This window comes from Maniola jurtina, chromosome 22 (genome assembly GCF_905333055.1).
Source record: "Maniola jurtina chromosome 22, ilManJurt1.1, whole genome shotgun sequence".
In the NCBI taxonomy this organism is placed as follows: Eukaryota; Metazoa; Arthropoda; class Insecta; order Lepidoptera; family Nymphalidae; genus Maniola; species Maniola jurtina.
The window spans coordinates 9,435,036-9,451,791 of NC_060050.1; the positions used below are offsets into that span (position 1 = coordinate 9,435,036).

At 38.0% G+C, this 16,756-nt stretch overlaps 1 protein-coding gene across 1 annotated transcript in view; it reads right to left on the reverse strand.

Moving 5' to 3' along the window:
• The window catches only part of LOC123877107, a 48,625-nt gene extending 47,550 nt beyond the window's left edge, over positions 1 to 1,075 (reverse strand). The window contains exon 1 of the mRNA XM_045923613.1: positions 839 to 1,075. The gene's annotated coding sequence lies outside the window, so the exon portion shown is untranslated. The remainder of the gene's footprint in view (positions 1 to 838) is intronic.
• Positions 1,076 to 16,756: the final 15,681 nt, after the last annotated feature.

Below are 16,756 nucleotides of genomic sequence, written 5' to 3' on the forward strand. Positions count from 1 at the left end.
AACCTGAAGGGTAGGCTATAAAGGCCTGGACACACAAGCAGCCTTATCGCAACCCTAATAGCTCAACAGTAATTAAAGAGGATGATGCTAGTCCCCTAGATTCAAATCCTGCACGTCGGAGTTATACCTAATATACCTTCTACATTTCATGAGATACAGCCCACTGACAGACAGACGGACAGGCGGACGGCGGGGGCTTAGTAATAGGGTCCTGTTGGCACTTGTTGGATTCGGTCTTCGGGAAAAAAGCTTGTATATTATTGTAAGTTTTAGGCATGTAGTTAGGTACTCCAAAAAAGGCAAATCTAGTAGTCTACATAATATTATTTAAATAATTTTTATAAAAAAAATAATTTAGGGTTCCGTACCGCAAAAGGAAAAAAGAAACCTTTATAGGATCACTTCTTTGATTCTGTCTATCTGTCGTGTCTGTCGAGAAACCTATGGGTACTTCTCGTTGAAATAGAGTCATGAAATTTGGCAGGTAGGGGGCTTTACCTAATACCTATATACTATAAAACAAATTTTTATTTGATTTTATTTCCACGGTTTTTTTTTAAAACCTATCTGCGTATAGGTTTTTTAAAAATCCCGTGGAAACTCATTAATTTTTCCAAGATAAAAGTAGCCTATGTGTTTATCCAGGGTATAATCTATCTCCATTAAAAATTTCACCCAAATCCGTCCATTAGTTTTTACGTGAAAGGGTAACAAACATACACACAAACTTTCGCCTTTATAATATCAGTGCGATACCTTTACCCTGGATCTAAAAAGCTTTAGTAGCGAAAGCTTCAAGTAGTGCACGCTATTAACATAAAAAGAAATCGATACTAACTTCAAACAACGGACGGTGACCACTCGTTGACCACTCGAATTGAAATATTCAAAAAAAAAAAACAGCAACTTAAAAAAATGGTAATAAAAATCGGTACCACGTTCAACACCCTTCAGGGATTTCAGAAACGCGGCGCCTATTCGAACTTTTTTTAAAAATTTCGTTTACGTTCGCTCGATTCAGTTCAGCCCAAAGGGCTCTAACTGACTGCGCGATCCACGTTCGGCCTGCTTTAGCGGCCGGCTGATACTGTTGGACCGGCTGTTTGTTTCTTGGATCGTGGGCTTGTGTTGCTATGTTAAAGCCTTCCAAGTTTCCAATCCATACTCATACCATCCATACTCCATCCATATATCCATACCCCATAGTCCATACTAATATTATAAACGCAAAAGTATATCTGTGTGTCTGTCTGTCCACCTATCTGCTAGCTTTTCACGGCCAAACAGTTAAACCGATTTTGATGAAAGGTATAGAATTAGCTAACATCCCGGGGACGGACATAGGCTAATTTTTATTCTGGATTATCAAACCAATTTACTTAAATGTTTGGTTCAGAGGTAGTTGACATAGACAACTTTACATCCTGGAAAATTAACGATTTCCATTTTTCTGAATAAGGATTTTCAAAATTTCCACCACAGCCAATAAATTCCACCAGTTAGTGAATCAGAAGACCAATTTAGAGCACTCCTAATGTAAATTAGTGTGGGTTTACGGTTTATAATACGGAAGTTAGCATGAAATCCTGTGACGAAGCGTGGAAAATTAAGTGAAAATAACCGCAAATTCCTTAGTTAACTCAAATTCTTTATCGGACGCAGATATAGGTACATTTGAAAGACCTAAAATTATAACCCAAAGATTATATAAAGTTAGGTAAGTAGATAAGTTATACATTGAAAGCATATTTTTTACTAGCTGATGCCCGTGACTTCGTTCGCGTGGATGTAGGTTTTTAAAATTCCCGTGGGAACTCTTTGATTTTCCGAGATATAAAGTAGCCTATGTGCTAATGCAGGGTATAATCTATCTCCATTCTAAATTTCATCCCAATCCGTCCAGTAGTTTTTGCGTGAAGGAGTTACAAACATACACACACATACAAACTTTCTCCTTTATAATATTAGTGTGATGCCTACTTCATTTATCACTTTATTATAATAATTCGATAGCAATATGTTATCGAAGCCATCAGTCTATCTGATGCATTAATTTAGTCAGATAAATTTCCTTTTTACAGATAAAATGTTTTGTTAGCGATTACAGTGTACTTACTTGCTATTTTATCACTAAGTGCATGTCCAATAAAACAGATAGGTTGTAAAGGCATTGGCTAAATGCCCTGTTTTACTGTTTTATTACTAGACTTACTTTGTGGAAGTCATACATACATAATGAACAAGTGTAAATTAAAAATTAAAACACCCCCGGCAAGTGAAGGTTATAGTAACTAGAAAAAAGCTGATAACTTTCAAACGACTGAACCGATTTTCTTGAAGTGTAGCTAAGAACATTGCCGATTAAGCCACCTTTCAAAACAAAAAAAACTATATTAAAATCGGTTCATTAGTTTAGGAGCTATTATGCCACAGACAGATACACAGATACACACGTCAAACTTATAACACCCCTCTTTTTGGGTCGGGGGTTAAAAACCAGCTTCATCATGATCAACCCATTACTGGCCCACTAATGAGCACTGATTTGCTCCCAGAATGAGAAGGGCTATATTCTGCCACGCTGGCCCAGTACCTACCAGGTGTCACCCAAAAATCAGCCAAGTGCAAGTCGGAGTATGAATTCGATCATGTTTGACATAATACATTCCTACAAAGGAGATGTTTACAAAAATAATATGACGCCCTGCCCAAGATTTTGTTCAGTGTAAAGTTCCACGATGGACAAAGTCGTGGAACGAATACTAGTAAATTAATAAACCTGTAAAATGTTAGTTTTTTTTTTCACTTACAGAAATTACAAAAGTAAATGTGTCTGTTTGCACATCGCAGTGTCACATTTAGACTCTTAAATACTAAACCGATTTTGATGATTTTTTTACAACTTCAAAGCCGACCGTAAAATCGTTGTGGGCATGCCCATCGTGCCCACAACGATGGATCCACGCTTGCCCAGTACGGATTATATCAGACACGCACCACACAAAAGTGTGTCTAACTGTGTTTATACACCCTTTTTTTAAAGAATATTAGCCATGACTAATACTCTCCTTTTCCCTCCAACTAAGCGTAAAGCTTGTGCCAGGAATAGGTACGACAATAGTGCAACGGGTGGGGTTTGAACCGGCGACCTTTCGGAATTCAGTCCGCTCCTCAACAGTTGAGCTATCGAGGCTCTACACTTTACCCTTTTGGTCCTGAAAGGAGACCCGTACTCAGTAGTGGGTCGGTTGTGATGATGGTAGTGACTTCGCATGATACGGGCAGCTAAATTGAACAGGGCAACACTGTTGCCGCGGTGCGGCACTCTGTGACCTCCGCGCGAGGTCCCGCGGAAGGAAGTAGCCACTCACCGGACAATAAAACTTATTGGGCAAACTAATAGCCTGTGATTATAAGTGCGTGCGTGCGTGCGTGCGTGCGTGCGTGCGTGCGTGCGTGCGTGCGTGCGTGCGTGCGTGCGTGCGTGCGTGCGTGCGTGCGTGCGTGCGTGCGTGCGTGCGTGCGTGCGTGCGTGCGTGCGTGCGTGCGTGCGTGCGTGCGTGCGTGCGTGCGTGCGTGCGTGCGTGCGTGCGTGCGTGCGTGCGTGCGTGCGTGCGTGCGTGCGTGCGTGCGTGCGTGCGTGCGTGCGTGCGTGCGTGCGTGCGTGCGTGCGTGCGTGCGTGCGTGCGTGCGTGCGTGCGTGCGTGCGTGCGTGCGTGCGTGCGTGCGTGCGTGCGTGCGTGCGTGCGTGCGTGCGTGCGTGCGTGCGTGCGTGCGTGCGTGCGTGCGTGCGTGCGTGCGTGCGTGCGTGCGTGCGTGCGTGTGTGTGTGTGTGTGTGTGTTACTCTTTCACGCAATAACTACTCAATGGATTTGGCTGGGAATGGAGATTGATAATATCCTGGATTAGCACATAGGCTACTTTTTATCCCGGAAAATCAAAGAATTCCTACGGGATTTAAAAAAAACCGAACCGACCTACTTAGTCGAAGGGCACTAACGGAAAGGGAACCCTATAATTGTGCTATTACTAAGACAGTCTGTCAGTCTGTCTGTCTCTCTGTCAGTGGGCTGTTACTACCTATCTCGTGAACTGTAGCGTAATAGGCAGAGAGTTAAGCTTTTATATAAATGACAGAATGTAGTATTTCTGTTGACGCTATAACAACGTATACCTACCTAATAAAAATTTCCAAATAGCACCATGAAAATTGATACAAAATTAAAAAGTATTATTTACTACTGACTACTGATGCCTTCGTGTGTGACTCCGACTCGTACTTGACCGATTCTTGGGTTCCGTACCTCAAAAGGAAAAAAGGAACCCTTATACGATTACTTTGTTGTCTGTCTGTCAAGAATCCTATTGGGTACTTCCCACTGACCTAGAATCATGAAATTTGGCAGTTAGATAGGTCTTATTCCGAAACCCGTGAATTTGTACAAAAAATGCTTTTTTTTTGTATAATGGTACAGAACCCTTCGTGTGTGATTCAGATTCGCACTTGACTGATTTTTAACATACCTACATATTTTATCCAAAATTAAAATCGTTATGTTTTGATGGTCGTAGGAGATATTATAAATAATTAAATATCTCGATGTTTTATAATTAACCTTAATTAACGGTACAGCCTTTTAATTGCATGCCAAATTAAGTCTTCATGCTTTAATAGTTAATGTAGGGGCTACATTTTGCCAGCATTTTTCGAGATTTTTCCTTATTCTTAATTTGGTATACGATACCCACAATTTGTTAATTTTTTAGGGTTCTGTACCCGAGGATGCCAATGGGATCCTATTACTAAGCATCCGTGTCCGTCCATCCGTCTACCCATCCGTCCGTCTATCTATCAGTCAGAGGGCTGTATCTCGTGAACCGTAATAGAGAATTGAAATTTTCGCAGAATATGTATTTCTGTTGCCACTATAAAAATAATAATAGTAAAAAATTCGAAATGGCATGAAAATTAAAAAAAAACTTGTGCGATGGTACGGAATCCTTCTTGAGCCAGCCCGACTCGCACTTGACCGGTTTTAGCCAACGTTTTACTAAAGTTTGGTTAAAACCGGTTTTACTTTAAAAAAATACATCCTGTATTTTTGAGTAATTTTATTTGATTTTGAATTCTACACATTCAATTTCAATATTTTTTTACGTGACCATTTTTTTAACTTATTTTATGGTAACCCTGATTAGCTGTCAAAATATAACCTTTTGTGTAAAATTGATAACAGTACTTATTATGTAAATACGTACAGAATTTTATTTTAATGAGTTATTTAATTCCAGTAAAATATAAGCACTTTGCTAATTAGTAGCGTTTTACCTGAAAATAAAACGCATATTAAAATACTTACCTCACTGGAAGCTTTATATTGAGAGTAGCATTTCCGTTTCCGTCGATTTCATGCCAGTTTTCGTACTTTTATTGATGTCATATCCGGTTTTGTGGCGCCACCTGGCGGGGTCGCGCTCAAAGTTTTCGTAAATTGCTCAGCGCGGCCATGGCTTCATTGGCTCAATATCACCAGGCAGGAATTACTGAAAGCTTCCAGTGAGGTAAGTATTTTAATATGCGTTTTATTTTCAGGTAAAACGCTACTATTAAATAACTTGACCGTAACTGGAAGCTTTATATTGAGACCCTGTTTGTTTTCGCCTGGTGACGCCACATAATAGATATTAGAATTCTACGCCAATGTGATAACATTTGTACCATAATGAGTACTTATATGATATTATGTTCTTTTTCATAAACAAAATTTTGTTTATTTGAATACAAAATCAATAAAGAAAAGAATTTTAACTATCAGTCATAGAACTGAAGAATAGTTAGTTGAGCGATACCACCTGGACTAAGTACATTGCCTTCAATCACTTTACATTTAGAAAATTTTTGAATTGTATTAGCTGATTGCTAATTTTCATGGGCCATCTCATCATAAGAATGATTTTCCCTGAGTTGAGTGTATGCTACTAGAAGTAGCAGATATGCTTGCTTCTTTCAAAAAGGTTTTTACCCAGTCTGCTATACCTACTGTACGAGAGGCACGTTTAATCCGTTAACCATTATAAAATATAGAGCATTATATTTTGTAGCATATCATACTCTGTCGTTCAATAACTAATTACCAATTACACATATAAATCCAAAAAGAGGGTAAAGATACCCGTTATGACTATTCCTATTACAAGCAATTTCTGATTGGTTGTCTATTTCAGATTTTGAGCCGAATTTAGGGCAAATGTCAGATTTTAATTTTATAATCATCAAATTTTATTAAATACACATCATTCGTTCTAAGGTACGATTTTGATGCAATATGAAGTTATCTGAATAGTAAGCAGTAATAAAAACGCAGATATTACAAATGATTAGTTAAGTAATAAGTTATTATTAGCACCCCAAACGGGTGGATTTCAAATCTTTCTGAAGAAATCCATTTTAAAACATGCTTGGACATGAATACATAATTGAGTGAATTTGTTAATTTAAAAAAAAAACATATAAAACACGCGCATTAACAAACGTTACTTGACTTTTATTTCATACATCCAATAACAGATCCAATTACAGATTCGTGTAAGAGGAATGAAAATTCTAAATTATGTCATTTATATTATGTGCCAAAACTGGTGCTAATTGTGATACTTTAGGTTCGTATCAATATTTTTCTTTAAAAACCATGAAGATCAACGTTTTCAAGCTTATTCAATAGTTTCAAGATAGATTTCCGCTTGAAATTAAGCAGTGATTTACTGCTTAGGTTTTATGTGTCTAATGTATAGGACCACTCATTATTTCTAGACTTCTTAAGACAGTGACAGACCCATTGCGAGTCAATGAGGCTGTGTTTTATATAAACGGTCGAGGCCCGCCAAACACTTTCGATCGGAGTAAATTATATAAACTAAATCAACTATTCAAAAAATATTCCTTTTGACCAATTGAGATGGGTCAAGAGTCAAGACGAAGAATTGAAAATAATGGCGTAAACCAACTATGCCAATGGAAACTTTCATGAGATACAGCATCGTGAAACAGGACTTGATGGTCCATCAAATCTAAGAGTGCATAGTTGTGTACTTCGAATGCTTTCTCCGAGGTGAATAGATCGACCTCCAGGATTACCCACTTTGCAAATATTATTTCCACACAAGCTCGTATTGCCACTCTGGGAGGTTGGCTATGACATTAGATACAAATTATTTACATGATTACTATACATACCGGATATAATGTTGTATGCTATGGTGTATTTGTCAAGCCATAATTCCAGTATCTGGAATGTTTTATTCAATAAGGATAACAACATCCTTAAACCATGTAAATATGCTTTATTAACAAATGAATGAATGAAAGAATGAACATCATTCCTCTTTTTCTTAGTAAATGAGAGAGTAACGTCTCGTCGTTACTAAGGCGTAAGAAGTGAGCCTTCTTGAAGCTTCTGAAGGGTAAATTAGACTATCATTTTGAAGAGTAAAGCATTTGTTCCTTTCCTGTCAAAGAGCATGATAGATGAAGATTGTTTATTAATGCTCCCAAGCCTGATCCAAAGCATCCGTTACTAGAACATGAACTAGTGAAGGTAGCTAATATTTCTCCTTTAGCCCTTATAATTTATTTATCGCATCTGCCAGCTTGGAGTGCAGCGTGGAGATCGCCACTTGATGGATAGACGACATTTAACGAGTCGCAGGGATCCGCTGGATTCATGCAGTGTAATTACGTGGCATGTGGTAGTCTCTTTATGAGACCTATGTCCAGCTGTGGACGTCTAACGAATGATAATAGTGATCTACCAGTATTGGATAGATCTTGGATTATCCAGCGGTCATTGGTTTGTTAACTAGCGTTTCTCTAACTGTTCTTACATCCAACCGCCCTCTTTGGAGGCATTTTCTAGGGTCTCCATAGTATTTCTAAATAGTTAGACTCACTCTTTCGTGGTCAAAGAACCAATTCTCAAATTTTATATACCAAAAACAGTAAGTTCGACTGTAGTAGATATTAACTTAATGCATGTAAAAAATGTACATGTATTAAGTCTCTTGTACATTTAGCATGTACTTGCCTTAACTTGCTATGACAAGTTGATTAAGTAAAATAGGACTCATATTTCACCATTCTCTTAATATCACCCATAGACACCGTGGTTAGTCCGAACGGCAGGTAGGTTATCATCTAATCTATCTAACTTTCCCGTATGGCCTCAATAAGAAGCACTGACACAAGACTGTTTCACTACATGAAAACAGACTTTGCATGTTTATCAAAATGAAATGTTCTGCCATACATACATAGTTGTTTCGTACTCTAAGATGTGGTCTTGGTCGGGATGACACTTCGGAGTTCGGTACCAGAAACAAGGTGAAAAGGAAGCTTGGCGTGCGGTGCAAGCTTCATGATTCATTTTACGCACTATTGCATACAGTTCCTTGGGAAAAACAATAGGTGGCTCTTTAAATGTTGGTATGCGATACCATTGAAATAACCTTTGTATAACCTCTGGTGCCTCTATTTTCTTTCATTGCGAAAGACAGTGCACTAAATAACCTGCTTGGAACGAGGTCGGTTTAGTTTCTCTGATTTGTCTTGGAGAATTCGGGTGCAAATAATCATGCTGTGGCTTACTTACCTTTTTGGACCTCCAGTCCTGATTGAGGAACGATAAGAACTTTTTAGATGACCTTTGTAGATATTACCGGTATGTTCGTTTCCACCCCGCGAGGGTGTATGATATAGATCATGTTGGCATCCACCCCGCGAGGGTGGATGATATTGATCATACTGGTATTCACACCGTGAGGGTGTATGAGATTGCTCAAACTAGCATCCACCCCGCGAGGGTGGATGATATTGAGCATACTGGTATCCACCCCGCGAGGGTGTTATAATATTGCTCATGTTAGGAACAACCCTGCGAAGGTTGAATGATATTGATCATACTGGTATCCAACCCACGAGAGTGGATAATATTGATCATTGAATAGGCTCAATGCACGGCAAAGGTAGTCATGGCAGCTCTATGTATTGAAATGGTAACATTTGAAATGCATGGCCCCTACGAGGGGCGGGTGACCATTTTTCAGAAAAGCAATGTGCATATCGAGTAGTTCCACGCGATGGAACGGCAACAATTATAATTTTCTGTGCTTGTGAAGCGGCGAACGCGTTCAATGTGTTTTCTATTTATTGCTGGGTCAAATAAATTTATCTTATCTTTATTCAAATACACTTTTGCAATTGCTATTGAATCGTCAAAATAATTTACCTATGTATGCAAAATAGTTCCACGCGATGGAATGGTAACATTTTCAATGCCTTGCCCCCGCGAGAGGCAGCGGACTAATAATAATTGCTTAGCTTTTGACTGAATAAATGTGTTCTTTTCGACCCAAAAAATATTAACAAACTCCACTCGTTTTTTCCCATATGGATGTAACCAAAAGACCCACCTGGCTCGTGATAATTTCGCAGCGCATCGCAATACCTTCTATGCTGTAGCTACCCACTAATTGTGGAAAGACCCGACGAAGTCTGATTATTGATTTCAGTCAATATTTTAGTTAATTTAATATTATTATTTAAGTTAATATTGATTTTCAGTTAATTTATATACGAATAAAAATAAAGTCAAGAAAGCACAATTTTTAGGAAAACCTAGGCTTATTTTTGTTTATGCAGTATGTGATAGCTGCATAAGCTTTATCTGCTAGAAATTGCAAGGTATCATACTTTTTTACCTCTTTGTTTGTTTCTAGGTCTATGAACCTTGAGTTTTATCAAAGACTTTTTAATGTACTGTGTAGGTACACGTAAAAATCAAGATGCGCTAGCTAAACCTGAAAAACCTGGAACCTGGTTAATTAATGGTTAGAACCTGTTGAAAGTAAAATCTAAACACGAACTTTGTTATTCGATTTCATCCTGATGATCGTCAGGTGTGATATTTTTATTTTTATAAAGGTTACCTGTAATTTCATTACTATTCGATGTAACAATTTGAATTAACAATAACAATAACTAGAAAAGACATATCATAATCTTAAAAGAATTTCTCGTATAAATCCGAGAGGATTCATTTCAAAATGCAATCGGGGTCATAACTATTGTCATGTACCCTCTCGATAAAATGAGCATATTGTAACAGACTTAAAAGGTAAATTTTAGCTAATAATATTAATTTCAATTATTTGAAATTCATTTCTAATAATCGGTTTCTAATTGTTACATCGTCTCAAGTACGAAAAGTTTTTAATAACTACCTTCTGGCAAATAAATATAAAGTACTGTGATCCGAACGGACAAACCGTTAAAAATATTGATCACGTACATATTATTATATTTTACATTTTACATAATGTAATATAAATTAAAAATAAGTACTAACTGCGAATTATTCACCAAATTCACTTTATAAAGTACCACACAATAAAATAAAATAAAATATCTTGCAACGTTTCGTGTTGACTGATTGCAAGTTGCTTCGACGGCAAACAAAACGCCAATGAAGCCATGGCCGCGCTGAGCAATTTACGAAAACTTTGAGCGCGACCCCGCCAGGTGGCGCCACAAAACCGGATATGACATCAATAAAAGTACGAAAACTGGCATGAAATCGACGGAAACGGAAATGCTACTCTCAATATAAAGCTTCCAGTTACGGTCAAGTTATTTAATGACTGTTGACCTACATTAATAAAGGTTGCTGCACTTTTTAATTAAGATAAAATTTAAGTTCATGCATCAAGTACTCTTCTATTGTAACTCTTCAGCTAAATTAGGGTAAAAAAACCGGCCAAGTGCGAGTCAGACTCGCGCACTGAGGGTTCCGTTCTCGGGTATTTTTTCCAACATTTTGCACGATAAATCAAAAACTATTACACATAAAAATAAATAAAAATCTGTTTTAAAATGTACAAGTAAAGCCCTTTCATATGATACCCCACTTGGTATAGTCTTATTTTGAAAATTGAAACACATTTTTTTTAAATGATGTAACCACAAATTCGCAGTTTTCAGATTTATTCCTGTACTTGTGCTATAAGACCTACCTACCTACCAAATTTCATGATTCTAGGTCAACGAAAAATACCCTATAGGTTTCTTGACAGACAGACAGACAACAAAGTGATCCTATAAGGGTTCCGTTTTTCCTTTTGAGGTACGGAACCCTAAAAAACGTAATCAAAAATTTTTTTAAACACGAAGTTACTCTGATGAAACAGTGGGTTTAAATAAAAAGAGCAAATCAGTATAATCGCCCAAATTTATTATGTCACTTCACTAAACACACTAATACAAATCACTCATTGCTTTATTACTATTGTTACTTTGTTACTATTTATATAATTTACACTTGTTTACACAAATGGACATAGTTTCAGCTTACAATGCGTACGATAGAACAATAATCCTAAAAGTGAGCTCGCATAGCTTTATATGGCGTTATCCCCACCGAAGGCATTCGGCAGTGGTGGCGGAGTTGCGTTCGGCTGTCAATGGCGCTGGCGTTGATTGGCTGTCATGGCGGCAGTAGGCTATGATTGGCCGTCTTGGCGGTTATCGGCTGTAACAGGCGGTGATTGGCCAGCTTGGCTTGACTCGGATAGTCTGCTTGGCGTTGGCGCGTTGCGATTGGCTGAGGCGGCGTGGCGTTACATTCGGCCGTCCTGAAACAATGAATTGCTCCCGCAATGGGAAAATGCTTGGTTAGCTTTCTGGTAGACAATAGCTCAACAAGGTCTTCGGTTTCAAGTTATTTATCGGAACAGTTAGCACTGTTGGATATAAGAGCCGTAGGCGCTGTGATATGGCTTTAAAGAGTCTGCTCAGGCATGTACAAGCTTCGTAGCCTCGAAACCCCTTAACACTTCGAGTTCTCTTAATGCCTACCAGCTTGGTTACGAAAATGAACCTGAGTAAATGCTATCAGTGTTTACTTCTATCGCAATGCTTGTGGGAACTTGCCACTAAATAACTAAATTCCTTTGTTATAATTAAATGAAATATTAATTTTGTCAGTTACATTATCTAGTTAGCTTTATCCTATCGCTTGCTATCCTTTACCGAGCATTTGCCTTGTTACGCATAACCATCCCGAGTTCGCTAATTTTACATTAATAGTAACATGGCATCGTGACCTAGGTAAATACCAAATTATGGATATCACATTCATTGAGAGTATTGTCAGTAGTCCAAATAATATCAGTTAACAGTTTGTCCAATCATTTTATTCGCAGTTTCGCTAGGACCTGTGGCACAACGCGTTTAACATGGTCTGGTTAGTGCTTGGCTTGGCTTGACTAGGCACTTGGCTCGTGGTAGTATCATGGAGGTCAAAACATACCTAACTATTAATCAGTCGACACTCGGAAACTCTAAAATGTCTACTAGTAAAAGCATTCTTATGCTCACTTTATAAGTTTACTAGGATGTCCAAATAAGGCAAATTATGTATAATATTCTACGAAACTGATCGTTTTCGGCTAATAACAAATTTTGCAAAAGCATCTGTAATAATCAAATTGTACCTACACTACTGATGAGCGATATCCTTTCGCTGTCTTACAAAATGGTTTTACAAAATGTGGTCAGTATGAACTCTACAAAATTCTAATCCAATGCCATTGGTCTGTGATCTAAACTGCAATCTTATCTACTTTAAAACCAAGACGAAACAAAAGAACATTATTTAATTTAAAAATTATTATCGTTTTCAGTTGTACTATTTTTCCACGTTTTACTTTAGAGACATTTTTGAAAGAAAAACCGTCAACAGACTGGCTTGTAGAAAGGAAAATAGCTTGTAAATAGCTTCTCGTGAAGCTGTGAATGCTATTACTCTGACTTGAAAAGGAATCTCACTTAAATCCTTGCAGGGAGATCTCTCAACGAGCAACGAGATGAAAGTACTCCTATCGAAAGTAAAACTAGGCTTTCGAAAGTAAAAATTGGCTACCGAAAGTAAAACTTGGCTATTGAAAGTAAAACTTGGCTACCGAAAGTAAAACTTGGCTACCGAAAGTAAAACTTGGCTACCGAAAGTAAAACTTGGCTACCGAAAGTAAAACTTGGCTACCGAAAGTAAAACTTGGCTACCGAAAGTAAGACTTGGCTGCAGAAAGTAAGACCTGGCTGCAGAAAGTAAGACCTGGCTGCAGAAAGTAAGACTTGGCTGCAGAAAGTAAGACTTGGCAGCTGAAAGTAAGACTTGGCAGCAGAAAGTAAGACTTGGCTGCAGAAAGTAAGACTTGGCTGCAGAAAGTAAGACTTGGCTGCAGAAAGTAAGACTTGGCTGCAGAAAGTAAGACTTGGCTGCAGAAAGTAAGACTTGGCTGCAGAAAGTAAGACTTGGCTGCAGAAAGTAAGACTTGGCTGCAGAAAGTAAGACTTGGCTACTGTCTTCACTTCGGCATCTATGTAATTCCGAAAACAGTTCACGATTGAATTTAGGTAATACAGGATCATCAGTCAAATAACAGTTTTCTATTCCATTCCTATTCCCTACTATGTAAGCTACATAACCAGGCAGGCATACTAACACCAACTGAACTCAAGATATTATGTAAAACGTCAGTCTAGTCGGCTTAGTGAAAATTCTTACGGTACGTCCGGTCCACCTGACTAACAATGAACGGCACAAAGCTATATCATGGTTATAATTAAAAGTGCCACTTGAACTTTCTACTTACATTATGATTGGACCGACAATCTTAAGGTAGAATGATGAAATTGACTCGATTGAAAGTTGGCAAAAGTACGTAACATACATGCTGCCTACAAGCACTACTTTTTTTTTTCTAAAATGACAAAAGCATTATCAAAATCATAAGGATATCTAACTGGTAATAGTTATTATTACGTTTCCTCCAAGTGCCCAATTCTGCCTACATTACACTACCTATTTGTATTTACTCATACGCTGTGCCACTGGCTTGTATATTATACGAGACAGTTCCAAAGCCGTGAGTAAGATCTACTTACTATGCTCTCAATCATTCAAAGAATGTGATTTAAACTACAAGTTACAACACGTACAGACTTCATAAACACTAACTTTTAGTAAAAATAAAAGAACAGTCATACCATACAGCATAAACGCTTAACAGCGCTTATGTCACCCCAAATAGGCAACAATGCGGCGGCTTATAGATACCCATTGGCTGCAACCCTGCACCGTTAGCGCGCCACGATGTGGTGCCTCGCAGTGACGCGCTCGGCATCAGGCACACAGCACACAGCAAAGCATCAGTGGTGACCATCGTAGGCGATGACGTTTGCACTTCACGAACTCACCAAAAATTCCGAGAAAAGAAAGATAAACACAATATTATTGTTTGACTACAAGTAGCTCCCAGTCGATTCATAAAGTACGTCTGCCCCAATTATGAAGATCTATATTCATATTACATAACAATCATATAACCACATGAAAATCAATTTCACAAGAAACTCAAAAGTGAACATCATAAAACAATTCGATTTTACATTCAAATTGCGATCGCCATGCTATATGCAAAACTGGATTTGAGCACACTGAAAGTGTTCATCAACCGATTCTGACGTAAATGATATTATTGTACCCTTAAAAATAATTTACAGGTACCCAACACGTACCCCGTGTTGTCTGTATGACTGCAGCGGGAATATCACCGACGACGCGAAAAAAATAACCTTAAAGGTTTATAGAACCTTATACTATAACTGAGCCTTGTGCAAATAAAAACACTAATAGCGTCAAAACTTGTTTCTTGAAAACTTCTGGTTGAAATTTTCGGGTAGTCTGAGAACTATTGTTACCATCCGATATACTAGATCTTTTTTTTTAAATTAATTCCTGATCAGTATGTATTTGCGTCAGTTCATAACCACTCAATAATTTTAACCGATTTTGATAAATGATACGTCATTCGTCTTGATGGCGTGTGTGTCAATGGATATATAAAATTCTTTAAACAATCAATGTGGTGGATTTTATACGATTTAATGTAAGAGCCGAAAAATATGCAGCGCAAACTGCAGTCGGGAGTTTTTATTTTTTATTATTTAACTTATTGAATTACTTGTTAACTTTTTCGTACCGGTAGCACTTGGTCATAATTTCCACATACTGGAAAGCACTACTACTAACCCACTAAGTACGTTTTCTAGAATTAAACTGCGAATTCAAATTGCGGGTATCTCGGCGAGATGCAACGTGAAAAGTGGATGGTTGAACGGGCTTTTACCTGATTCGATAAAAAGTTGACTAAATCAATCGGTTGCAATTTTAGCATTAGTATTCACCGCCATTATTTCATCAGTTATATATATACAACACGTGTATTTTTGTTAGGAAAACTATAAATAAAACAATACACGCAAATATCACATTTACAAAAATTAAAACTAAAACTGGTCGAGCTAGTTACCTTGCCTTACCCAAAACTAGAACAATTTATGGCAGAAAAACCCTTACCTATGAAGGAGCTAAACTGTACATCAAAATACCTGCACACATAAAAAAAATGTACACTCATTCAATCCATTTAAAACTGAATTAGCTGCTCACACTATGAGTAATGCGAATTACTTCAACAAATGCGCTGAATGAGTACTTAATTAAATGGCGAATATTGTAAACTTTATTTTCTTAGAATTAAGTTCTTATGTAAATGACTTTTTTGTTTTTATGAGAATTAAACATCTTTAAACCTAAACCTTTATTTGACGGTCAGATATGCCACAAATTATAGTTATATTTATCTTCAGCTATCACTCAAACCATTCACTATCCGCGAGCGTATAATGACCACCTATCATAACCCGCGTGCTCTAATACTAATTTCATAACCTCAAACAGAGTGTTAGCAATATTAACCTTTCACGGTCATCTCATCAGTAGAGGTTACAAACACGATCAACCTCATTACACTATGCATCAATATCATTAAAAACGGGATTAGAAATGGAATAATGGATGGATCATACCTCAGTTATTACGCGTAGAAGTTGAGGGTAGGTTGCCATCGGGCGTAGAAACCATGCACGCTGCAGATGAATGTACCTCCGGTTCGACACTCTTCTAAGGACCTTCCGGGCCCCAGAAGTGGACGATCTTCATTGTCGCTTGATTTTTACACGATGATTCGTTTCATCCTTGCGGATGAACAAAGTAGATGGCATGTCTTTGCCGACTCGTTAATTGGCGCGATTATGCATCATAACTTTCTTTATTAATCCCACTTCTGAGATGAAACAGTGGGTTTAAATAAAAAGAGCAAATCAGTATAATCGCCCAAATTTATTATGTCACTTCACTAAACACACTAATACAAATCACTCATTGCTTTATTACTATTGTTACTTTGTTACTATTTATATAATTTACACTTGTTTACACAAATGGACATAGTTTCAGCTTACAATGCGTACGATAGAACAATAATCCTAAAAGTGAGCTCGCATAGCTTTATATGGCGTTATCCCCACCGAAGGCATTCGGCAGTGGTGGCGGAGTTGCGTTCGGCTGTCAATGGCGCTGGCGTTGATTGGCTGTCATGGCGGCAGTAGGCTATGATTGGCCGTCTTGGCGGTTATCGGCTGTAACAGGCGGTGATTGGCCAGCTTGGCTTGACTCGGATAGTCTGCTTGGCGTTGGCGCGTTGCGATTGGCTGAGGCGGCGTGGCGTTACACTGCTAAAACTTGAACTTATTTAAAAAAAAATTCCTATTTGAAAATGGCGCCATTCGGCCACGATATT